Source organism: Lynx rufus, unplaced genomic scaffold, assembly GCF_022079265.1.
Source record: "Lynx rufus isolate CCGP_SWC_20201006 ecotype Redwood Valley unplaced genomic scaffold, mLynRuf1.p SCAF_22, whole genome shotgun sequence".
Classification (NCBI taxonomy): Eukaryota; Metazoa; Chordata; class Mammalia; order Carnivora; family Felidae; genus Lynx; species Lynx rufus.
This window is the reverse complement of record NW_025814837.1, coordinates 677,356-702,504: the sequence shown is the minus strand read 5'-3', so window position 1 is coordinate 702,504 and position 25,149 is coordinate 677,356. Positions and strand designations below refer to the sequence as shown.

The following is a 25,149-nucleotide window of genomic DNA, read 5'->3' as shown; positions in this document are numbered from 1 at the left end:
TGCCAGCCTCAAAGAGAACAAGCAGAAATTGAATCACCCACTTGGACAACTTAAGTTTACTATAGAATCGGATATACATGGATGGACCCTGTGTTGCTCAGAGGATAGTTAAAACCCAGTAATGGGATAGCTCATCTGGAACTATCTTAAGAGACTTCCTCTAGAGAGATTTTTTCTGCCCCTGTGGTCATGAGAAGCAGAAAGATGGTTCCTGATTGAAGACGCATCTTGTGACTTCACTTCTTATAGACTTGGACATAACTCGCTGACAAAACTTAGAGCCACGTGGCAGTGTCTCTGTTGTCATTTAGGGGAGTCATGTACCATGTTGCTGTCCCAGATGGAAGCCTTCAACACCTTTGATATTTGGCATTAAAGTTTCCCCCTCACCCAACTGCCCCCCACCTGCAGATACTTTGTGTAAAAAGGGCTATGAGTCATCTTTAGAACTGGAAGAGAAAATTCACTTCTATAATTAAGCAATAATTATTCTTTCCTCTGAGAGAGGACTCAGGGAGATAAACAACTCCCAGATAAATAAGGCTTAGAGACTGTGGGCCAAGGCTTCTATTGATTCACAGTATATTTCTCTTCCTCTCAAATAAAAAGATGTTAGTAATTATTTTTTAAATGATTCTTTTTTAATCATTTAAAATTTCTATTTTCCACTGTACTCAAATACTAATGATATTTATGGCCATGTTGTAACTTGTGGGGAGAAGGGAGACGGAATAAGCAGCTCAGAGAACCCACTTCCTCCCTGGGCGGCAGCTCAAAGGCACAAAGCAGATTTGCAGTAGTTGACCTACCAAGCTGCCTTTAAACAATCTGTGTGGATTTACTGTGGTGAATTATGGTGGAAGACCAAGAATGTGGGTCTGCTAAGTGTGTTGGATAGAGAAGAGGGAGGGTATTTGGGGAATCACTATTACAGGTAGGTACCTTGGATGCCAATTTTATGACCTGATAGTGAACTTGTGTGTAGAAGGGGCAAGAGAGCTGGATGGGGATAAGAAGGCCTGGGTTTTGTTACTACTTACCTGTGTGTAAATTCCAGTGACCTGTGGTGGCAGTTTTCTTTCCTTGTTTTTTAAAAAATTTTAACATGTATTTATTTTTGAGAGAGCACAAGTGAGTGAGGGGCAGAGAGACACACACAGAATCAGAAACTGGTTCCAGGCTCTGGGCTCTCAGCACAGAGCCTGACACGGGGCTTGAACCCACAAACTATGAAATCATGACCTGAGCTGAAGTTGGATGCATAACCAACTGAGCCACCCACATGCCCCTCTATAGTGGTATTTTTCTTGAATGCTTTATATTCTACATAAAAACCTCTATAAACATGTAGACTTGGGTCTTGGGGCCTTGGATTTGGAAGTACTTAAAGTAAATGTTCACCTTAAATGTTGTCATACTTTGAGATTGCCTTAAGTGGGAAGTTTAGCAAATCGACTCTGAAATGCCTTCCTGAGGAAATTGGGAATTGGTATTGAATATAGAAAGTGAGAAAGCGGGTCCTCTGAAGTTGAAAATGGCTCTGGAGAATGCTAGGTATGCCTTTGGTTCCAGTTTTGGAAAACAATATATACATATATACATATACCTATGTATATACATATATGTGTATATATGCTATTTAGATATTTTAATTTACCTAACATTTGTGTTTTAGGTCTTTTATGCCCAACTGTTTAATAGGCTTTTTAAGGGAGTAGATTTTGTGTAAAATCTCTAGCATACCCTTGTTTATGTAGGGCTTAAAACTATTTGTGGAGATAATTTGAAGTCCGTGTAAAGAACACTATTATATTCTGAACGATTATTAGCTATTAAATTGATAAATCATCTTATAAATTCAAGTTCTTTAGGAATGGATGCACGAGGCATAGGTCATGGAAGAATAAGAATAGGAAATAGGCATCAATGATGGAAGACCTAGTTTGGGAGTATGGATAAGAGGAGAGCAGGAAGAGAGCCCAGGTTGGAACTTGCTAGAGAGAAGGGAGATAAAGGAAAAGAGCGGGGCCTATCAGAGTAACACAAGCTGTATTTGGTTGTCCTATTGTCCCGAGAGATTTTCTCCTTCCCCTTCCCCAGTGAGCAAATAATTTCCTCCTCCATTGCCTTTCTCATCACTGACTTTGGCTGATGAAATGTGAACAGAAATGATATTTTACTTCTAAGCAAAGCTTCAAAACCATTGTGGGATTGATCTGTTGGTCTTTTCTTTCTGATACACACCTAGCATGTTCCATGTGGGTCCTGCTCTTTCAGGCCGGTCTCAGGATGAAGATGCACGTAGAGCTGAGGTCACCCAGTGAAAGCTTAATAACCTTAAAGGTTTTCTAGAGAAACTTGTGCTGTGCAGCATCCCTCTGGTCTAAGTAAATTGTTTTCCCAAACTGGAACCAAAGGTAAAGCTAGCATTCTCTAGGTTCCAGAGATAAAATGAAGTGACCTGTATTTAAAAAAAAAAAAAAAAAACATATAGGGGCATCTGGGTGGCTCAGTCGTTGAGAGTCCGACTTCGGCTCAGGTCATGATCTCATAGTCCGTGAGTTCGAGTCCCACGTCGGGCTCTGTGCTGACAGCTCAGAGCCTGGAGCCTGTTTCAGATTCTGTGTCTCCATTTCTCTCTGAACCTCCCCCGTTCATGCTCTCTCTCTGTCTCAAAAATCAATGAAGGTTAAAAAAATAAAAAAAAAAACATATATATGCATACACACATGTACCCGTGCACATGCGCGCACACACACGCATGCACATATGCACGCACGCACATATGCGCACACACATATGCACACATATACATACACATATATACACGCATATACACACACATATACACACACGCATACGCACATGCATACGCACACATACGTGCACACGCACACCCGCGCGCACACACACACGTGTGTGTGTATATATGATAAAAGAGATTGGAAAATGTTGACTGAGTATCCATTGATAAATTCTGACAAGTTACAAAAATTTCTTTTGAAAATATTTTCATTCAGGTTAGAGAATGCATGGAAGTAGCTGAAAATTACTGTTCAGTAAATTCTGAAATGGAAAGTAATCAGAGAAGTTCGTTTGGGTGGTGATATATTACCTTTCAACCCTGAACAGTTTGGGATTTAAGGAATAATCAGGGAGAACTTCCTGTTTGGAACCTGCAGGGAGTTTCATGTTATTTTGAAAACTGTCTTTCACAAGCAAGAGTTTACCTGTCTGCACACCGAAATCATTCAGAAATCAGAGTAGCAGCTAACACTGGGAAGCTTGCTGTGACGCGCAGTAGTGTAGAGAGCCACTGGAATAGTGACACGCAGACAGTTGTCTGGACTTTATGCAGGTTTCTGTTTGAAGTTCCTTGGGCTTTGGAGATAAAAGACAAGCACAAGGAACAATGGGACTCAAACCAGCCCAGATGGCCTCTGACTGTATCCATGAGTGCAAAATTACTTCTTTTGTGTTCTCAGTTCATCTTAATATAAACTAGGAAAATCTGCCTCATTCTAATAATAACTAGCACAATTTTAACGGCTAATATTTATGATGCATTTTCATGGGCCTGTGTCAACCAAGATTGTTTTGGTTACAGTGGCAGAAATCCCAACCCAGTTGCTCAGGCACAAGGGAGAGTTACCATGTCATATAATTAAAGCTGGGTAAACCAGAAGAGTGGCTGGCTTCTGGGTCTAAAGACGAGAAGCCACCGTACTTCCTTCCTCTCCTATCTTTGTTCTGTCTGTATATTGGCTCCCCCCCACCTTTTTTTTTTTTTTTTTTTTTTTTGACTGGAGGCTGGCTTTTTCCACAGGCTGTTTGGGGTTTCTGTTTTTCCAGCTGGTGATCAATAGTTCTGAGTTTGCCTGAAAATTTCCCGGTTTTAGTGCTCAAAGTCCTGCATCCTGTCAAATCCCTCAATATCAGCAAAATCTGGATAGTTGGTCACCAGAGAGGACAGGAGCTTTTTCCTTAGGCTGTAGTTCAAAAAATAATTTGATTTTGATTGGGTTATTTGTCCACCCTAGAGGAGCAGTTACCACGGTTAGGGAGTGAGTTACCATGCTAGAACCAGCTTAGATCAGGTACCACTCAAGGGCACCGATGCTTGAGGCAAGGAGGGCAGATTGGATAACCTTATGGTATTTTCCATTCTGATGTTTGCCAGGGGATAACTGCTAGGCAAACCTAATATTCACTACCAACTAGAGTGAGAGACAACGCTATGTAGTGCACCTAATTTAGTCCTTATCAATCCTGTGGTGAGAACTCTCGTCTCACTTTTATAGATAAGCTGAGATTTAAGAGGCAATGAGACCTACAAGTTAAATTTAAAAATGCCTTCACAGAGCACCTGGGTGGCTCAGTCAGTTAAGCATCAGACTTCAGCTTAGGTTCTGGTCTCATGGTTTGTGAGTTCAAACCCCAGGTCAGGCTCTTCTGTGCTGGTGGTGCAGAGCCTGCTTGGGATTCATTCTCTCTCTCTCTCTCCCCCCACCCCCACTTGCATGCTGTCTCTCAAACTTAAAAAAAAAATAATGCCTTCACATTTCATTTGTTGGCCTGATTTTTTTAAGACCGAAGTTCTGTTTTTTGTTTTGAATATTGTCTGATGACTGTACCCCATGTTCATCTTTTTCACTTGAACTCCTATGACACTAATTTTTGTTTTGTAATTGCTTTTATTACTTATGTGCTTTCTTGTATTGGAAACTAGTGTCTCTTCAAGAAGCTTCTATTGCAAGTTCTTGGAGGGCAGACATTACATGGTCCACCTCTAAACAATCCTGATTGCTGGTTCGTTTTCATCCAATACTTTATGTCATGATTGGATTTTTTTTATTTCTTTTTTTTTTTTTTTTTTAGTATTTATTTCTTGGGAGACAGGGAGATAGAGGGGCAGAGAGAGAGGGAGACACCAAATCTGAAGCAGGCTCCAGGCTCTGAGCTGTCAGCACAGAGCCTGATGCGGGGCTTGAACCCATGAAGTGTGGGATCATGACCTGGGCCGAAGTCGGAAGCCTAACAGACTGAGCCACCCAGGTGCCCCTTCGTGATTGGATTTTTTAGCTTTGTACCCAGTATTTTTTTTTTTAGTATTTTTTTTTTTTCATGTGTTTAGTATATTGTTAGAATTAGGTTGCTTTTAAATTTAAACTCTTTATTTTTAGCACTGTTTTACTTTGGGTGTGGTGGCCATCAAATATTTTCCTAAGTGTGTACAACAATTGCAGAAAAAGCCTGATAACGATCATTAAAATAGTACTACTCATTCTGAAATCAGGTAGGAGGCATGGTCCAAGCCAGGGATGAAGAGGACTACTTGAGATGGATATTTCAAGTCTAGTTATAAGTACTTACATACACGATAAATTTAGGAAAATTTTCATGCTAAGTGTTTGCAGAAATGATAACATTGAAGGAATATTTGTTGAAAAGCCATTTAGCAGAAAACTGATTTCCAAGCTGCTTACAATATTTTTAGTGTCCTATGAATTATTTTTAGATGACATTTTGTCTTTACATTTAAAAAGCATCTGTTTTAAAAGATGGATAAAAAATACAGTAAGGATTGGGGTGCCTGGGTGGCTCACTTGGTTAAGCATCTGACTCTTGATTTCAGCTCAGGTCATAATCCCATGGTTTGTGGGATCAAGCCTCGCATTGGGCTCTGTGCAGAGCCTGCTTGGGATTCTCTCTCCCCCTCTCTCTCGCTGCCCTCCCCCCCCCCCTAATAAACATTAAAAAAATACAATAAGAATTGTCAATGAAAAGTTGTTACTTTGGGCCAGTTCCTTCACTTCTGCGGAGCTCAACTTGATTCTCTAAAAAGGGGGTGATGGAGTTGAGCTAAAGGATCCTAGGGTTGGATATTCCCACCCTAGTAGTCTTCAGTTTTATTTAATAAATTTCTGTGATTTCATTCTTTATCAGAAATTGATTGAAAGCTTCATGGGAACATTAAGCCCTATTTACTGTTGGCAGAATGTTAAAAAAAAAATCAGTTGACATTTTAGGCCTTGAGTAAATTTAGTTTTTATCAAATGTGAATTATGGATGATTCTACCTATAATTTAATTAAAAAGTGGTGGTAAATTTCCTGCTCTCATCATGAAACAGGCAAAACTGATAGGATCAGATTCTATGATTCATAGTTTGTGCCCATAATAGTTCTGAAAATGTGTAAACCAGTTTCCTTTATTCTGTCAAGAGATACACACCCATATGCTAACTTATCTTCTTAGTTTTGTTTTACCCAGGATCTTTATATAACGGACACTGGTTTGGTATGACCTATAAGAATTTTATTATTCCTGGGAAAGTAGCTCATTGAAATTGAGCATCTTTCATGACCTAGAACTTGAAGCCCTGCACAGAACCTACTGTAGTGCTAGGAGTATGGTATCTACTTCATTGTGGTTGAATTCTTTTTTTTTTTTTAATTTTTTTTTCAACGTTTTTATTTATTTTTGGGACAGAGAGAGACAGAACATGAACTGGGGAGGGGCAGAGAGAGAGGGAGACACAGAATCGGAAACAGGCTCCAGGCTCTGAGCCATCAGCCCAGAGCCTGACGCGGGGCTCGAACTCCCGGACCGCGAGATCGTGACCTGGCTGAAGTCGGACGCTTAACCGACTGCGCCACCCAGGCGCCCCTATTGTGGTTGAATTCAAGTTACTCTTTGTCACACTGTGTTAGGCCTGCCCCTGAAGTTTATAGTATACAGGCAAAAATAAAAACGGAGTCTCATAGTCCATGTTTCTCTATATTTAACAGTTGCACACAAAGCTAGTGAATTAATTCTAACACCTTCTATTCTGCCTGCTTGGCTAATATATCTTCATAATTGAGAATGACTGGTTTGAGTTTAGATCCTTGAATACACCCTCTGGTCTGAGGCCACACCCTTTCACTTCCCATCCATGGCTGTGTTCTATACACATGTATGAGAGACCATACATGGTAAATGACCCAGTTCAAGCTTTACCTGCAGTGTTGCCACAGCTTCCCTGGGTCCATTTATTGGGACTGGAGTTGTCCACACATGTGACTTGGTTACACCCTTGGGAGGAGAGGCCAAAGAAGAGGCCCATACGGGGGGGATGTGGAGGAATGCAGGCTCCAGGTAGAGACACATCCCCTAGGGTTTCTATGGAGGGTGTAGCTAGAAGAGTTACTGTGGCTAGAGAGGCCACAATAGCTTGATTGTGACTTGGATACAAGGAACTCCATTGAAGCCAAAAGGAGAATTTATTTCAGGTTTACTGGGAAGACCCAAGGGCACAAATGTGCCAAGGATAGGGTCCCATTTTTTCTCTTGTTGCTATGTCTCCTGCTTTAGTCTGTCTCTGCAGACTGGCTTTTTCAGCTTCTCTGGTTCACATGGCAGGAAATCTGGGCACAGACTGTTCCCTAGCTGTGCATGTGTTAGTCTGGGCAACCAGATGCTTTTCTTTTTCATTCTAAAATTCTCGGGCTCTTCCTGGGTCAGGTTGGTTGTCCTCAACAAAGTCCTGTGATCCATAGAGAATTTTCAGCAAGTAATGAAAAGTTTTATAAGAAAATCTCTTAAAGATTTAAAAGTATGAGAAACATGTTTTAATTGCAACTAGTAGCTAATTCTTAGAAGAGAAAAAACATTTAACAGTCTTGTAAGATAATACAACAAGCATCCTTTGCTTTACATCTGGCTTTCATATCACCATGAAGAAAGTCCTTTTTGTATAAATATTTGATAAAAACCTGTGCTAGTTAACTATAATCCTTGAAAGAGGGAGTATAGGGATGGACACTGGGCATAGTAAGGGGCAGGAGAGTCAGGGAAGGCTTCCTGCTGGGGTGGCACCTTCTAAGTCTCAGCGAGTGTTTCAGACTAAAGGGGTGGGGGAGGTGCTGGTGGGAGGAGGGGTTCAGACCAAGCCCTATTATGGGCAGAGGCACAGGTGGTACATGGAACTCCACGTTCAGACAACTGCTAGTATGTCCATGTGGCTGGAGGCTGAGGCAGAGAGAGGATGCTGCTTTGTACTTGCATTTCTGGGGAGAAAGGAATTCCAAGTTACAAATATGCATATGTAATCAAACTTGTAACCCAACCGCCTCATGCATGACAGTCTTCTAAGTGACCATTTCTACTTTGTGGTCACCAAAAAATTACTGGACAACGTAATTTCTAACAATGCCCTCGGGTGTGATTAAATCAAAACATTCATATATGTATAGACTAAGTATCCTTATATCCTTATCTATGAGCTTTGTCAAAACCTTGTCATGCAGGTGTTCTTAACCAACAGCTTCACCTTACTGATTTGAGAGCCTAAACTTAGAAATGTTAAGTGACTTCCCAAGGACACATTATGTAGTAGAGCTAAGTGGGTCCAGGTCTTCTGAGTACTAGTTAAGCATTCTTGTCCCTTTATCTGTAACAAGGGTCAGCAAATTTTGTCTGTAAAAGGCCAGACAGATCCTATTTTAGGCTCTCTGGGGGATTATGATCTCTGCCATAATTGCTTGCCTTTGTTATTGTAGCGTGAAAGCAGTCATAGATAATCCAAAAGCAAATAGGTATGGCTGTGTTCCAAATAAACTTTATTTACAAAGCAGACTATGGGCTTGATTTGTCTTGTGGTTGTAGTTTTCCAACCCTTACTCGATAACATCTTATAGAATTGTTCTTTAATAAATACAGGAGAATTTCAGGTATATGAATCGAGTACTTTAAGTGTGTTGAAGCCTACTCCAGTGTCTACTATCAGGATAGCGCCTATTTCATTAACCTGAGAAGGTCACCAACCTTGAGAAGGGACAGGATTTTTCTGCCATCAGTTCCTGAGTCAGTTCAAACTGAAACCATCTCCTTTATTCTCATTAGTGTCCTCATAGTCACTTACAGTTGCCTCTTCATGTTCCATTCACCTTGCTGCTGACCATTGCTTGCAATGGGGAAGTTTCCATTCTCCATATGGCTATTGCCCTGTTGGCTTCCATAGGAAAAATGGGGAACATTAGTCTTGGTCCCCAGAGCACCTTTGGCCCAAGACCATCTGGAGTGACAGATTTTGCTGAAAGTTCAGGAGGAACCAGAGGAAGTTACAACATAGAAAAATATTCCCAGACAACAAACAGAACAAAGGTCATTCCTCATAGGAGTCATTTTGGCACATCTCCGTTATTCTTCCCTGTCCTGTCTTCCTTCTTTGTGTCCAGAATAGATAGATCCCTCTTCTATCCTTTGTCATACAAACGTGTGATATAGGGAAATCCAGCGGTCCTTGGGAAACCATACATAAAGGCTGTTCTCAATATTGGGCCTGTCCATTTCCTGCCTCCAGGAGGGGATGCGGCCAGAACACTTCCCAGAGCCTGTGTTGTACACACCTAAGAACATCCATGGCCCCTGTCCCTCACTGTCAACAGCTAATCAGTCTCTAGATTGTCTTGTGCCACGCTCAGAAATGTCTCTGGGACCCGCGGACACTGCCTCCCTTGAGTTTTCATGCTCGCTCCCAGAACACGGTTTCCTCCTCACCAGTCTCCCTGCCCTTTCTCTTTGATGATGCTGGTCTTCCATCACGCCACAACCTGGGTCATAGTTCTTCAAGGCAAAGTGTAGTTCTTTAAATCACATCCCTGTGCAGAATTCTATTTATGGTCTCTTTATCTGTAGGATAAAAATAGAAATTCCTTGACTTTAGTCAAGGCTTTTTCTAAAATTGGTGCCATCCTTCCTTCCTTCTACCTCCCACCAACAATTGAAATGGCTTTTTCTTCCCTGCCACACTGAACATCTGCTATCCAGGGGAGCTCTCTTCTCAACCTTGTGCCTTTGAAGACATGGTTGCTGTGCTGAAAACAAGGATGCGCAGCCCATTATCTTCCTCACTGCAACTGAAGTGTAGCATCTGCTGGTTAGTGAGACTCGGCTTGGATAGGGTGGTGATGTTGGGGGAGGTGTTCATGCCATCCCTTCCAAACACTACGTGAAAAAGCCCAGCACACATGCATGCACACACCAGGCTGGCCTCAAGTATGTTAACCACACCACATGATAATTAGAAGGAAAAATATGTGATGTATACACATGACTTCTACAGATTGACTCTTAGGGAATCATGTAATGAAGGTGATGATAGTTAACTCTGTTTTACCTGTCTAGAAACAATTTCCTATTTGGAAAGTTAGTCTGTGAAGTTGGTCACAATACAGGATCATGTTGGCTTGGTGGTTCCCCCTTATTTCCTCCTTCCCTTGTTTCCTTACTCTTCCCAACTTCTCCCCTTCCTTTAGTCCATCATTTTCCAGTTTCTTCTAGATGTTTGGCATTGTTGTATGGGTTGTAGAGGATTCTAAAAAGTCCTGAATCAAAGATTGATAAAACTGTACCTGAGGCACTCATATGCACAAAGATGATGAATGAAAAAACTGCTGTATATGTGATGGAATAAGACTTATAGAGGTTCAGAGAAGACAGAATACTGAGCTTGAAGAAATTGAGCAGAAAAATGAGCTTGAAGCAGGAGCCTAGAGAATAACTATTTCAGTGGGAAAGAGAGAAGTGTGGCCATTCCAGGCCAGGTGCACACACACAAAGTGGGTCAGTGATTCAGGGTGTATTTGGGATATCAGTTTGGTGATGTTTGGGCACAGATGTAAATTTGAATCCATTTGAATTTTATGTAATAAGAAGCAGACTTGTGGAGTTGAATTTCTCTGTACATCAACAGATGAAAAGAAACTTTTTTTTTTAAATGGTAGCTCATTCCTTGTTTCAACAGTAATGAATGCATTTTTTCCTTTTGTGTTATTATGTATCAGGCCATCTTAGTCGAGTGCCTACATTTACCAGATGCTGTGCCAGGCTCTGTCCATTGAATATCATGAATGAGACTTAAGTATTAATAAATCATATGAGACTATAGATCAAATCTCTAGATCTATATTTGACTCTATTTTAACATATTGTTAGCCTCCTAAATGAGAACTTTCATTCTGTTACTGAGCTTACCCCACTGCATTGACTGAGGGTAGAAAGAAAAAGTCAAAACTTGATTTTACTATATTAGTCATACTTACTGAATTTATATGTGAACTTACCTAACATTTATTTTAACCATGCAGGAGAGTGGTTGTTAAAGTGTCAAAACAGAGTCCACAAGTGAACCGGCCTATTGATTCTCTCCAGAGTTTGATATGATGCATAGTCTCCTCCTAACTAAACTGTATTAGTGGATCATTCTTCATACATATCCTAGCAGTGTTGAAAATACTATCCAGTTGTCCTCATCTGTGGATTATGCAGTTTTCCCTGTGTTCAGACACAATCTCAAGGTCATTGTCCAATATCCAGTTGGCTATATACTGCTCAAAATGATTCAATCGTATTTCTCCAATTAAAAAGGCAAAATAATGATCTGGAAGTAATCATGTGTTCTAGCAAAAAGCATGTGAGGGAGATTGCAATGGAATATTTCAATTATCTTGTGCTGAGGAGGTTTGATCCAAGGTTAATCATCTTATGTTTAGCTTCCTTCTTCCATGTGACTAAGTGCTTGCCTGGTGCCGGGAGAGACCAGGGACAAACAAGACTTGGTGATTGACTGCAGTTTTCCTCTTGCTACTTTTTTCATTTATTTGTGGAATGGCACCTGGCACTTTAAATGGCATCTTTAATCAGCGACTCAAAGTGCTTTTCAAATAGCTGCATTATCCTTATTTTATAAACAGAGTTAAGTGACTTGCCCAAGGTTATAGAAATGGCAGAAGATTTGGAAACAGTCCTGAGAGAGCCCCAGCTCCCCACACATCCTCAAATGGTTTGTATCCAATGCACTGGTGATCAGACTCACGGGACTAGTTTGCTGCTAGTTAACCCTGAACTAGAGCACTGCACTGACACTCTGTGGCTTTGTTTTTTCTTATTTTGAAAACCAGCTGGGAACCAGGTTTTCTCTTGTATTCACAGTAGCAATAAATTTCTGTTATGATTTCAGAAATGTCAAACTCCTAACTTTGGAAATAATGGTAATTTGTGAAGAACTCAACTGAAACTTACCTCTCTTCTGTTTCTGAAAGAAGAGTGTTAATGTAAATTACAATTTGAGGGGTGCCTAGGTGTTCAGTTGGTTAAGCCTCTGACTCTTGGTTTCAGTCAGGTCATGATCTGACGGTTCATGAATTCGAGCCCTGCATAGGCTCTGTGCTGACAGTACATAGCCTGCTTGGGATCCATCTCTCTCTCTCTCTCTCTCTCTCTCTCTCTCTCTCTCTCTCTCTCTCTGTCCCCCTTTCTCTGCCCCTCTCATGCACATGCACTCACTCGCTCTTTCTCTCTCTCTCTCTCTCTCTCTCTCTCTCTCTCAAAATAAATAAATGATAAAAAAAAAACTTAACTGTTTTTCTTTAGTTCAATGTTACTTTTGAGCCTTTGATATCAAGTACTTAGATGCAAGGGAATGTTTTGAGTAAGGTGGTCTTCCAGGAGGTTTAGTTGGTGTCCTATGGATCATATATCTGTATCCATTTGGGACATTTTTACTGAATCTTGACTACTCAAAGCTACGCTAGAAACTTCTGGAATACAGAAATGAGTGAAATGGAATCTTTGCCTTGTAGGCAGTTACAACCAGTAGCAGAGGACCGGAAACAAAGCTCAGTAGAACTCAAGGAATGATTAAATAACAGTGAAATAAGGTAAAACTAGAGGGTAGGGCAATACCCAGGTGAAGAGCCTGGGATTTTGGGGTCCAGAAACTTGGGTTTGAATTCTGACTCTGCCATTTATTTGTACAATACCTTGCAGCTCCCACAGATTGCCTAAACCCTGATTTTGTCATCTGTAAAATAACACCCACTTTGTGCAATTAAATGAGGTATAAGTGAAGAATTTATACTAAGTCAATGCATGAATGGAAAGTGTTGGCTTTTGAATGGAGACTTGAAATCTGAGATATATGTTAATATTTAGAAAAGAGGAAACAAGAAATAGCACACTAAAAAAAAAAAAAAAAAACCCCAAAAAAAAAACAATGAGCAAAAGCCTAGGGACCTTTAAGGAATCTAGAGCACGGTTGATAAAGTTGACCCTGAGCACAAAGAAAGTCAGAAAGCTGAGCAGGGTCAGCCTGGATAGCATACGCCATTGTGATGAGGAGTCCGCTTTTTTTTTTTTTTATACTTGGTGAGTCTACATGAATTTAAATTGATTCGTACTTCTTTTCAAATACTCTATAATTCCAGTCTTTGACTAGCTCAGATTGACCTCTTCTTTACCAGTAAAAACCCTGTGAAATCATATATGGCGTGACTATAATAAAATTAATTTTCCTATGTAGCTTGAGACTATACTGGCAACTTGAAAGTTATATTCAGAGAAACTGTTACACTTGGGTGGATACTTACTTTATATAAATTTTACGTTTTAATAGTTTATTTCTTCCTTGTATTTTCCTAGGCTTGTTAGGACGAATTCATTGTGGGAAATTGAGGTATATTTTTTTTTGTTTCTTGTCTTTTTTGTTTTTGCCTCATCCTCATCCTATATAAAGTGGAAAATGAAGTATGTATTTTTTGGAGTGCTTTTGGTGAAAATACTTTTGAGAGGGTATTCAGTTTTTTTTTTTCATAAATTCCCACTAGGATAAAAATCTGTCTAGGAACTCTCATGCCTGACTGATGGAAATGGACAGTGGTGCAGCCACTTTGGAAAACAGCTGGGCAGTTTCTTAAAATGTTAAGCACATATTTGTTACCTGATTCAGAATTCCCACTCCTATGTATCTACCCAGGAGCAATGAAAACCTATGTCTACACAAAGATCTGTACATAAATGTTTATGGCAGCATTATCCACACTAGCCGAAAAAGGGAACCAATTCAAATTTCCGTTAACTGATGAACAAATAAACATGATGTATCCATACAAGGGAATGTTACTTAATTAAAGAGTGAGTACCGATACATGCCACAATGTGGATGAACCTCGAGAACATTAGGCTAAGTGAGAGAAGACACAGAAGATCACATATCATAGGATTCCATTCATAGGAAATGGATCAGAGAAGGTGAATTTCATGAGATGAAAAGTAAATATGTGGTTGCCTGGAGTCAGAGGGGTGAGTGAATGTGTGATTGCAAAAGGTTGATGAAGTTTCTTTTTTGGGGTGGTGAGAATATTCTCACACTATGTGGTATGATATTTCCCCAACTTAAAATGCATAACTTGTATATAAATATTGCTTTAATAAAATGGATAAACAGCTGCCTGGAAAATGTGTGAGGCAAAAATACAAGGGAGCATTTAAATCGACTGCCATAGGTACAGTACAGACCACAATTTAATACTTAAGAGATTAGAAAAGAAAAAGATTGCACTTTTGGCTGGGTTTTAAAGAATTCTTTGTGGGAAAAGTAGGTTTCTGAAGTGAGTAGGAAAGAGTTTGTTTTCTGTTGAGTGTTGAAAGATCAATGGAATTTATTCAAGATTCTTTAATAATTTGGCCCAAAATAAACTCTCTAAACACATATTTGTTTCCTTAAGGACACTTGAGTTTTGATGAGAATTCCCCCAGTCATATTTAAATGCAATTTGGTAAGCATCACCCTATCCCAGAATATTTTCCTCTTAGAAATCCTTCCTTGTAAGAATAGTAGCTTATTTCTTTGTACTTCTTAATAAAGCACCTAGCACAGGGCGTGGCATAGTTAGTACCCAATAAAAGTAGCTTTTGGCTGCTTAACTGAGCAATTGCTAGCATGCTCAGTGCGGGGGATGACAAATAAGGGGTTAATGATGGAGGTAGTGGGGTAAGTGGCCTGGTGCCTAAGAGAGGGCTGGATAATTCATTGAGGCTCCATTAGGAGGCCCTTGAGAGCCTGGTATGGGAGTTAGGCAATTGATCTGGAAGTTGGGGAGCAAAAGAGTGGCTAATGCAGGTGGTATTTTGCAACACAATTGTGAGGGTTAGTTTCCTAGGGAGAGCCTGGCATCAGTCAACATAGGATCATTTTTTTTTTTCCTTACAAGTTATAGCTCAGTTCACCTTTATTGAGTATATGGTGATTGTTTACCTTACTGTAACTTCTGCTTTCTGGAAATAATTTAATTCCTTGCAGTTCTCCTTTGGCACTAACTTGAGACGGAGTTCTGTTGTAAGGTTTCTCTAGAGCATGCTTTGAAACGGGGCAACTATTTTTTTTTTTTCCCTATGAACTTCACTCCTATTCTGCTATCATTGGTTTGAGAGGCAGCACTAAAAAACAAAATTCCTTTAACAATATTGACCCAGACTTAGATAGTGATTTTTATTTTTGTAGTAAGATAGGCTCAAAGTTGAAACCCCTTTTGTTGCTACAACACTTATTCACACGTGAGACCTTAGTACATGTGCAATATTTTGTTTCTTGCTGGGTAAATGGGCAGGTGTCTCAGCCTAGCAGCAACCCACAGAACCCTGCTGCTGAGAGCAGTGTTGTAACGTCGTGCTTTTTCAGTCTGACCTGTAACACATCCTATGTTCCCTAGATCAATGCCCTGAGCTCCCTGGAGCCCAAGGACTGGCGTGGAGTGTGATCTTGATGTCAGTATCAATAACTAGAGCGCATAAGCTCACATCCAGGCGTACATTTCCCTCCATTCTCCATATGAAATGGTGAGTTCAATACTCTTCTATTTCAAAGGGAATTGAAGTTCGTGGAACAAAAGGGCTATTAATGCTACACAAATCACACTGATGTTGCAGTGGATGGCTCCCACAACTCCAGCTGGAGCTCATAAAAATTCGGAAGACTTGTGCTCCCTAAGACCAAAAGGTGGGAAGATGCACGTTGACCTTTCAAAGTAAGAAAAAAAAAATGCTTCAAAACAAGGATGTGAAACGGTTTCCATACATATACTCCCCATTGTTCAGTGAAAACGGAATTTGAGATGGACTCAAATAGCCTTTTGCAGCATTGCATTCGATTAAAATTCATAGCAATGACAAAGGTACGTGTCCAGACTTCTGAGGAGTGAAGGCACCTACAGTGGTTGAAATTGTTGCAGACGATTTGAACAGATAGGTTTGGACAAACAGGTTGACCACAACTTTCTTCCCCCAGGTAAGTTTGGCAAAACCACAGAAATCCAGGCCAGGTGGTCAAAATGAACTGTCCTACAGAAGGATTCGTGTAGATCAGTTTGACCCACAGTAGAATAGTTGTTGAAACACTCAAGTACCACTCACCCACCCTATTGGTTTCGTTAAAGAAAAATCAAGTAGTTTAGAATTACATTGAAAGACCAGTTGTCATTTAAAACATGTTACATGCTTATGGTGCTAAATACCAAATCAGGTATGCACCTGCGCATCAAAAGTAGTGATTAAATTTTGTGGTGAATTTTGGGGCTATAGACCTCAAGTAAAAAAGAACTGCCAGGGAAATTAAGTTTACGCTGCCATATTTCAGGTTAGATTTTATCTTAATGGGATCTTCTGCACTTAATCTCAAGGATTTCACTGGAGGACTGAACAGGGAGATACACTAAGCTGAGCTATGGAAGGAAAAACATTAGTATAGAAACGAGGTGTGTGGGGAATGTGGTGAGTTTTGGTGGTCAAATTCAGGGGGTGGTTCTAGGAAGGGCAGGGCTGCATTAGTGAAACCTGGAAGATACACAGAGAGTGGCCATAGAGATGGGTCACATACTAGGGAAAAGGAGCAAACTGGGATGAACCCCAACCTTGACAAATGGCTATGTGCCACAAATAATCCATCGATATTCATCCAATTCATTCAATAATTCAAATAATTCATCCCTTCACCATCTTTGCCTTGTAATACTCCTATATGAAAACAAATACTTCCAGGAAGGGTATGACTAGAAAACCCCAAAGACTTAAGATATACCTTAGTCCATCTCTGTGCATGAGGTTTTTTATCCCGATAAAACTATCCCAATAGTTTGTTTTTGCTTTTATTTCCCTTGCCTCCGGAGACATTGCTACTAAGAGATCGCTGTGGTGAGGTCAGAGAAGTTGCTGCCTGTTTTCTCCTCTAGGATTTTGATGGTCTCCTGTCTTATATTTAGGTCTTTGATTCATTTTGAATTTATTTTTATGTATGGTGTAAGAAAGTGTTCTAATTTCATTCTTCATGTTGGTGTCCAGTTTTCCCAGTTCCATTTGCTAAAGAGACTTTTCTCCATTAGAGAATCTTTCCTGCTTTGTCAAAGATGAGGTGACGATACATTTGTGGGTTCATTTCCGGGTTCCCTATTCTGTTCCATTGATTTATGTGTCTGTTTTTGTGCCAGTACCATACTGTTTGGGTGATTACAGCTTTGTAATACAGTGTGAAGTCTGGAATCATGATGCCTCCTGCTTTGCTTTTCTTTTTCAACATTAATCTGGCTATTTGGGGTCTTTTCTGGTTCCATACAAATTTTAGAACTATTTTTTCTAGCTCTGTGAAGAAGGCTGGTGTTACTTTGATAGGGATTGCATTGAATGAGTAAATTGCTTTGGGTAGTATTGACATTTTAACAATATTTGTTCTTCCAATCTATGAACATGGAATGTTTTTCCATTTTTTTTGTATTCTTCATTTTCTTTCATAAGGTTTACATAGTTTTCAGCTTACAGATTTTTTTTTTACCTCTTTGGTTAGATTTATTCCTAGGTATCTTATGGTTTTTGGTGCAGTTGTAAATGGGATCAATTACTTGATTTCTTTTACGGCTGCTTCATTATTGGTATATAATGCAACCAGTTTCTGTACAATGATTTTATATCCTGCAACTTTGCTGAGTTCCTATATCCGAGTGTAATGTTGACATAAGAGGAAACTGAGGCCCAGAGAGGTCAAGTGGATATTTGTGATTTAGGGCGATTCCAGTACTAGAGTGCACTTTCTAGGCTCTGCAGCTATCTTGAATTCACTGCATATTCACTCACCTCAGGTAACTTGATTTCAAATGCCTTTCCTGTGTAGTGGTGCCATGGTTCTTATTCAAGGATCATGTCTTGAGACCTTTACAGGTTTTTGAATCATGTTTCTAATTATTGCTGAAAACAAACACCATGTTTTGGGGAGGGGAAATAGGAGCAAGTGTTTTGCAGAGGGGTCTGCTGTTGGGTTTAGTTGTAAAGCATACTTACTCTGAATGTTGTCTCCTTTGGAACTTCCTGGTACAATATCTAAATGGCTTTTTCTTTTTACCTTTTAATTCTTAATCCTGGAAAAGAAAGAATATTGGTACATAAATGAGAAAAATGTAGCTTTTCTCTTAGTCGCAATTGACAGTGGTCACTCAATAAAACAAAAGCTAATATTGACTGTTTATCATGTGCCATACACTGTTCAAAACACCATATGTGTATTGTGTTATTCTTACTACAACACTAGTAGAGGTTAAATTATTTTCTCAGGTCTCAAGGGTCACATACAGAATGCCATCTTCAGCATTTTGCCTTCAGAATCCAAGGTACTTACCACTGAACAGGGCAGACTCTTGCTATAGAAGATGGCCTATTTCCCTGTACTTTCCTCTTGGGTGCTTATTATTAGAATTGCCACCCTCAATGCTGGAAAATACATATGTGACCTGAATCTCTAATGCTTCAGTATGAATTACTTTAATTGTTATCCTCTGATGTAAGGAGATACTCAGAGAAAGGAGGTCCTGGGGTTAGAGGGTCGATTAGGATAGGGTGATATAAAAGAAAACAACCTAGGGCTTCTCAAGATGATGACAGGGTCAAAATTTTCTTATGGCGAGTGGCACTGCCCTATTTTGTGGCGAAGTGGCAGATTGCAATTGAGAAGTCTTGCCTCGGTGCCTGAAGACTCAGCCTTGCCACTTAAACACTGTGTGAACTTGGGCACATTACCTTCTGAGGACCTTGGGTTTATCTGTGTGATCATCTTTGTTTTCTTCTTGCTTTAACTATCTTGAATTTTAAAGGTCATTTCTCCCACGGGACCAGTGTTCTGGGAAAGTAGAATACTTAACCATCTGCAGATGACAGCATGTGCAGTCTTGGACTCTCCCCTCCATGTTCCCAGTGAGCTCTTGTTTTTATGTTGAGTCATTTCTCAGTGACAAAGCAGGCAAGACTGTCTCTAAGCCAGCCCATCATAGGCAGGGAATCCCTATGGTGCCTGGCGTTGCTTCTACCTATTCCCTTTGATTCCCTGCTCCGAGTCATGTGAGATGAGGTTCCTCTTTGGCATATTGGGGTAGAGAAGATGTGGGGAGTAGAGAGAAGGGGCAACAGAGAACTAGAAAGAGTTGTCAGAGCTGTCCCCAGGGCACTGCACAGTCAGGATTGATTACCTTGGGTTCCCACCTGTGCACCCCTCCTTTTAAAAAAGGAGCTACTCCACAGCCAGTGAGGCTGAATACAAAGGTGCTCCATGGGATAAAAGCATCATGAGCTGGGAAACCATCACTCACCCCCCAAGCCTCATCACAAAAACAGTTCTCACTTCTGTACCTTGCATTCTATGCAGGTACTCCCTCCCTTACTACTTCCCCTATTAATCTTGGTGTACACTTTAAATAAGTTCCCCTAGAACAAGCATTAGAGCAAGAACAACCATGCTAGACAACTTGCTCTGGGCTGTCAGATGTGAGGTCTGTGGAGTAGATGGAGAATGGAGAGTTGGGCTTGATTGGGAAGTTACCTGAAGACTGGAAATAAGAGAGAAAGTGGGGAGAAGTAAAAATCAGACACACCTAAATCATGGACCCAACCACCCTTCTCTTAGGTCAAAATGTGTCCCTCTCCTATTGTCTAAGAATGATACAGTGCAGAAGAAGCCACAAGAGTGCATTATTTTGGCTATCTAAAGGATAAATCACCTGGTTGTGCTGAAAGCCTCCTTCCAATATGGTTGATGTGTGTTTCACTGTAGAGATGTAGAGATTCAAAGCACAGAACCTCAGTTTTTTAGTCACTATACAAGTGAAACCTCCATTTCCCACTCCTCAGTCTCTGTCACTTGATTCTTTTGGTATAGGTACTTAGCATATGGAAGAAGCTCAGTCAATGTTTGTTAGATGGACCTGTGTAATTCCCAACATTGAGAATTTAAAGAAAAGATAGGTGCCAAAAAAAAGAAAAAAGAAAAAAAAAGTACCATGCAAAAAGCCTCCCCTTCCCAACTCATCTGTTCACACCAGAAAGTCAACCAAAATTTTATGTTGTAGTTTGCAGTTTGGTGAAAGGAATTGAGTGATGGGCAGTGTATTTGAACCATTTCAAAGAATTCCCAGACCTGGTGCTGCCTTCAGCCGATGCTGCTGTTTTGAAAGCGATGGAGAAGTGGAAATTTCCACGCATGTGGGCCCTCTGGCCAGCAGATGGCGATGTTTCTCAGTTTTACATCAAGGTGTCAGGCCAGGAGGCCATTAGAGATGCAGGGCGTGTTTATCAGATGGCTGTTAAATCAGCTCAAAATCTGTAAAGGCACGGTAGATCACCTTTTACTTATTTTTACTTAGAGTTGATGAATTCAGTAAAATTCCATAATGGGCAAATGAACACTGTGTGTTTGTGTTGGGAATGGGAGTAGAGGAGGACCTGAATCTCAGATAGTTGGGTAAGTCAGTTTTATCTCTTGCAGTTGCTTTTCGAAATGAGATTCCTCTTGTGCTGCCTTCTGGCATCCTGGATCTAGTCAACGTGGAACAAAAGGGCACTCTGACAGCAGCTTTGTTCATTTTATTTTAAATTTCTTTAGAAGTGGGCTTCTCCTCCAGCAAAGGCCACTTTGGCCCCCAGCTCCTGGGGCAGAGACAGAGCCTGTGTGGGGCTAGGTCAGGGAACCAGAGCCAGGTGGCTCATGTTGAGGGATAGGTAGGGAGAAGGGAGGGAGGAGAGCTCCCAAGTAGTCTCTTCTGGGCTGCATCCTCAGCTACACAGAATTTGGAAATGGACACACTGCTCCCAGCAACAGCAGCTATTGCTTTGAGGGCCGGGCTCTGCCTGGAGAGTGGCAGGTGCATTTTAAGTGGAGTAAGAGAAATGCGGGAGTAAATTGGCCTTAAAACAATACTGCTTGTTCTGTGTGCTGTCCCATTAAAGGAGGTGGTACCACCTGGGACCCAGGATATTTGGTTTTTAGGCCTAGGGGTGCCACTGTTCTATGTGATAATGAACTTGGTTATCTGTGATATGAGCCCTTGGAAGACTATCCCCTAACAATATTTAAATTACATTCTTAGGAACTAGAAACCATGATAGTATAGGGGTATTTTTAGATGCCAGGGTATCACTCTTGCCCAAATCAGTGTCTAGGGGTAGGGCCTCAGCATGTATCTTTTTACTAGCTGCCCACGTGATTCTTATGTGCAGCCAGGCTTGAGAACCATTGATCTAATAGGAGTTTGCAAAGGGGGTTCCTAGGATTAGCAGCATGAGCCTCACTTGAGAACTTACTAGAAATTCAAATTTCCGGTCCTCTGCATCAGAATCAAAGTCCAAGGGTGGGCCCAGAGATCTGAGTTTTCAACAATGGCTCCAAGTGGTTGTGCTAAACCCACTGTTTGATTTGGGAGGATGAGGCTTTCCCACAATTTTTGCATGTAGGTAGTGTCAGTGACTACTTCTGGCAATGGGCTGAGAACACCGGTGTTCTATGCCATTTCCTGGCTTAAGCTTTTAATTGATGGCATTTGACCCTTCATTTTCTCAACCACATAGGCCTATACTTCTAATACAGGAATGCAATACATTGGCCTCTCTAGTTTATCCCCTTGAGTTGCTACCTGGAAGCCTGGTGAATGAGAAAAAACAACTTTGTTAGAATTAAATAATTTTGTGGCTGTTTGTGCCTTATAGTCTTGTCTTTTTCTGATATGTGGCCTTTCTGATATATTAATGCTATAGTTCCAACTATTAGGCTGGACTGATGCTGATAAGCTAAAGAAAAAAAATCAGCCTTAAAGTCTGAGGTATCCAAATACTTGTATTTGGTCTTCCAGTGTCCAAATATTGGGGTCTGGGTTTGCATCTTTTAATGTTCTTAGCAAAGGTCTGGATTGCCACGGTGATACTAGAGATTGGGTATTGTACCTTGTTCGTTGTAACAGCCTAAATCTGGGAGGGCATTCTCCTTATCTTAGACTCTTTCCAAGCAGATTACTTCATCTCTCAATGATAGGAACTGCACAAATTTGTTCTTGATCTGAGGTAAGTGGCTTTGGGGTTGGTCTCTGTTTTAGTCTGCTTGGGCTGCCATAGCAAAATACCGAAGACTGGGGAGCTTAAACAACAGAACCTATTTACTTGTAGTTCTGGAGGCTACAAGTCCAAGATCAAGGTGCCTGCCTGGTTGGTTTCTCCTGGGGCCTTTCTCCTTGGCTTGCAGATGGCCACCATCTCACTCTGTTTTCAGATGACCTTTTCTCTGTGTGTATGTGCTTTTGGTTTGTCTTCCTTTTCATAAATGGACCCCAGCCCTATGGAATTAGGGCCCTGCCCTATGACCTCATTTAACCTTAACTATTTCCTTAAATGCCTTGGCTTCAAATATGGCTACATTGGGGGTTAGGGTTTCAACAACGTGAATTTTAGTGGCATACAATTCAGTTCATAAAAAATTTATTCTCAATTGCTTACTCTTTCATATATTCACAGCTATTGCTCTCTTATCACCTGCTTCTTAGGTCTGGTGTCCTCTAGTGCCTATCTCATTTTTGCCAACAGAAGCTTTTCCAGACCTCTGTTTTATAATTTTTGCATTAATCTTTCTTGATTACTATTGTTCCTTCTTGCCAAAGATCAAATTAGTATCATTAAAATCATCACCACTTTTAATATTGTCAAAACCAACATTTATTAAAACTTCCCTATGTTTTTAGGGTCTGAGCTCTGTTGACGATACATTAATGCATCATACATCTGACCTTCCTCTTCTCTCATCAGCTTGCTCATCATCTCTGCCTTCTTGCTTATCTTTTTATTCTTTTGTGACTTGGAAATATGTCCTTTGATCCTCTATATTCAGAGCATCCCAGCCTTTGTCCATTTAATTAATCAGTGTTCTCCTTTTGCTTCATTAAGATAGGGCCCTTAGTATCTTTGTTTATAAACAATAAATGGTCATATTGCATCCCTCCTGGGATCTTTGTGACTAAGTCCATCATTAAATTGTGAGAGCTCAACTAAAGCTGCCCTTACGTTTGTATGAGTTTTCCCCTCGGGTTGGTGTTGAAGATCTCCCAAGAGTTGATCTGATTGGGTCATTAAGATGAATGAAATAACCATATTGACTGTTCAGTGGCCTGGTTATTCCAGTCATCTTAATGAGAGAATTAAATAGAACCTAAGGCACTCCAAATCCTCATTTGATGATTGACCTAGAAGCAATCAATCTGACCACGTTGCTCTATCTGAATCCTCTGTCCTGTTCAATCCATCTCACTTGTTACAACCCTTGTAAACATGAGCTCTACATCTGTTTGTCTGTCTCTGTCCCCTGTGGAGCAGTTGGGGGTAGTGAATTCCTACCCTGTACTGTTGTAGCTATAGGATCATTACACTTGTCAGAGCATGAATTTGCTAACAATTTTCTATAAAACAAATTTGACCGTTTTTGAGATTTGTAAACTAGAGGTCTTACACAACTCTAAGGCTACTTAGCTGAAGCTATGTCACCTATTTGAAATACCATCACCTATTTACTGCATGTCCAAATATACTCCTTCAACAGTACCAGCTTAAGCTCTGGCTCCTCCATGCCTATGGTGCATTACCTTTTCTGACTGTGTATTACCCTTATTGTCTATATGGTATGTGGATTTGGAGAATGTTAGATCTGGGAAGGGCTTTGTATCTGTTTCGTATCTCTCCTGACCTTCCATCTTTCAAAAGAAAACCAGGGCACAAGTGGCTTGCCCAGGAGCACAGATCAGACAGTGTCAAATAGTGAGACACTGCTTGGACACAGGAATTAGGAACTAGCTATGGCCTTTTCCAGTAAATCTCACGGGGGGGGGTGTGTGTGTGCAGTGAGACAGGTGACAGGACAGTTTTTCCCGAAGAAGTGGGCTATGCTAGATCTGTCCAAGATTGTTGGCTACTGTTTGTCTTATGGAGGAGAGGAAATTAGGACCTTCTCTTTACCTCCACAGGTTCATGAACCAAGTGAGAATGAGACATGGGTGTTAGATAGATGAGTATTATTGGTAAAGCTAGATTGAAGAATACAGACTTGAGGTCAAAGGTGCATATTTTTAACAGCTTCCTTCACACTGAGGTCCTGATATAATTCCTCCACCCCCAAAATGCACATTTGGTCTAAGGGTGAGTATGGGCATGCAAAGCAAAGGCCCTTTTGCAGCATTCCTGCCTTCTTCCTGTGAGTGCCGCCAGTAGGGACGGTAAGAGAAGGCCCTCCCAACTTCCTGCTAGAAGGCAGACATGAGCAATTCCCCATAGGAGGCAGAAGCAAAACACCTAACCAGCATGTGTGCTGGCTTGCTAGAGATCCCATGGGATCCTGAGCCAGCTCCGTGCGGTTCCTGCTTCCTCACTGGTCACCCAAGTCACTCCTCAACCCTTTGGCAAGGAGTCACTGAGGTGGGATTCTCTTAGAATTTTTCTGAAGATGTGGAAGTTGCTCACTTAGAGGCTAAGAAGAGACACTGAGGGGAGAGGCAGTGGAGCGTAGTTCTCTGTGCTGTACTGTGAAGAAGTCAGCCCGCTGTGCCTATTTGCTTCTTGATCTGCCTGTGATTTTGCAGCTTCATGGTTCCAAGCATCTATGAGGGCCAGAGGAAAAAAAAAAAAGGTGTTTCTTCTACAGATGTCTGGCAATACTCTGGCTGGACCCAGAAGTGAGGCTTGGATATTAGTTCGTCTCTTTATTTGATGTGGAGTACTTAACAAAAGGTTTTAGTTCTTTCTTTTCCAGGATATTCTAGAGAAGGAAAACTCTATTTCCTGGAGGACACAGTCTGATTAGTTGCTTGCTTACAACCTAATTAACTTATGTGGAAGGACCAGTTGGAAAGGTCACCATGGATTCTGGGTCCTGGGAACTCCGTTCTTTACTGAATCAGGTCCTAGCTCTTAGTTACCAGAGTCTATGTTGTGTAAAATGGTAGCTTATACTTCAGAAACAACATTTTACACCCAGTGTTGTCTTCTCTGG

General features: G+C 40.8%; 1 long non-coding RNA gene across 1 annotated transcript in view; it reads left to right on the top strand.

Annotated features, from left to right (window-relative positions):
• The first annotated feature begins 839 nt into the window (after window positions 1–839).
• The window catches only part of LOC124517642 (uncharacterized), a 211,256-nt gene continuing 186,946 nt past the window's right edge, over window positions 840–25,149 (top strand). The window contains exons 1-2 of the long non-coding RNA XR_006963518.1: window positions 840–934; window positions 15,533–15,659. This is a non-coding gene — a long non-coding RNA (uncharacterized LOC124517642). The remainder of the gene's footprint in view (window positions 935–15,532; window positions 15,660–25,149) is intronic.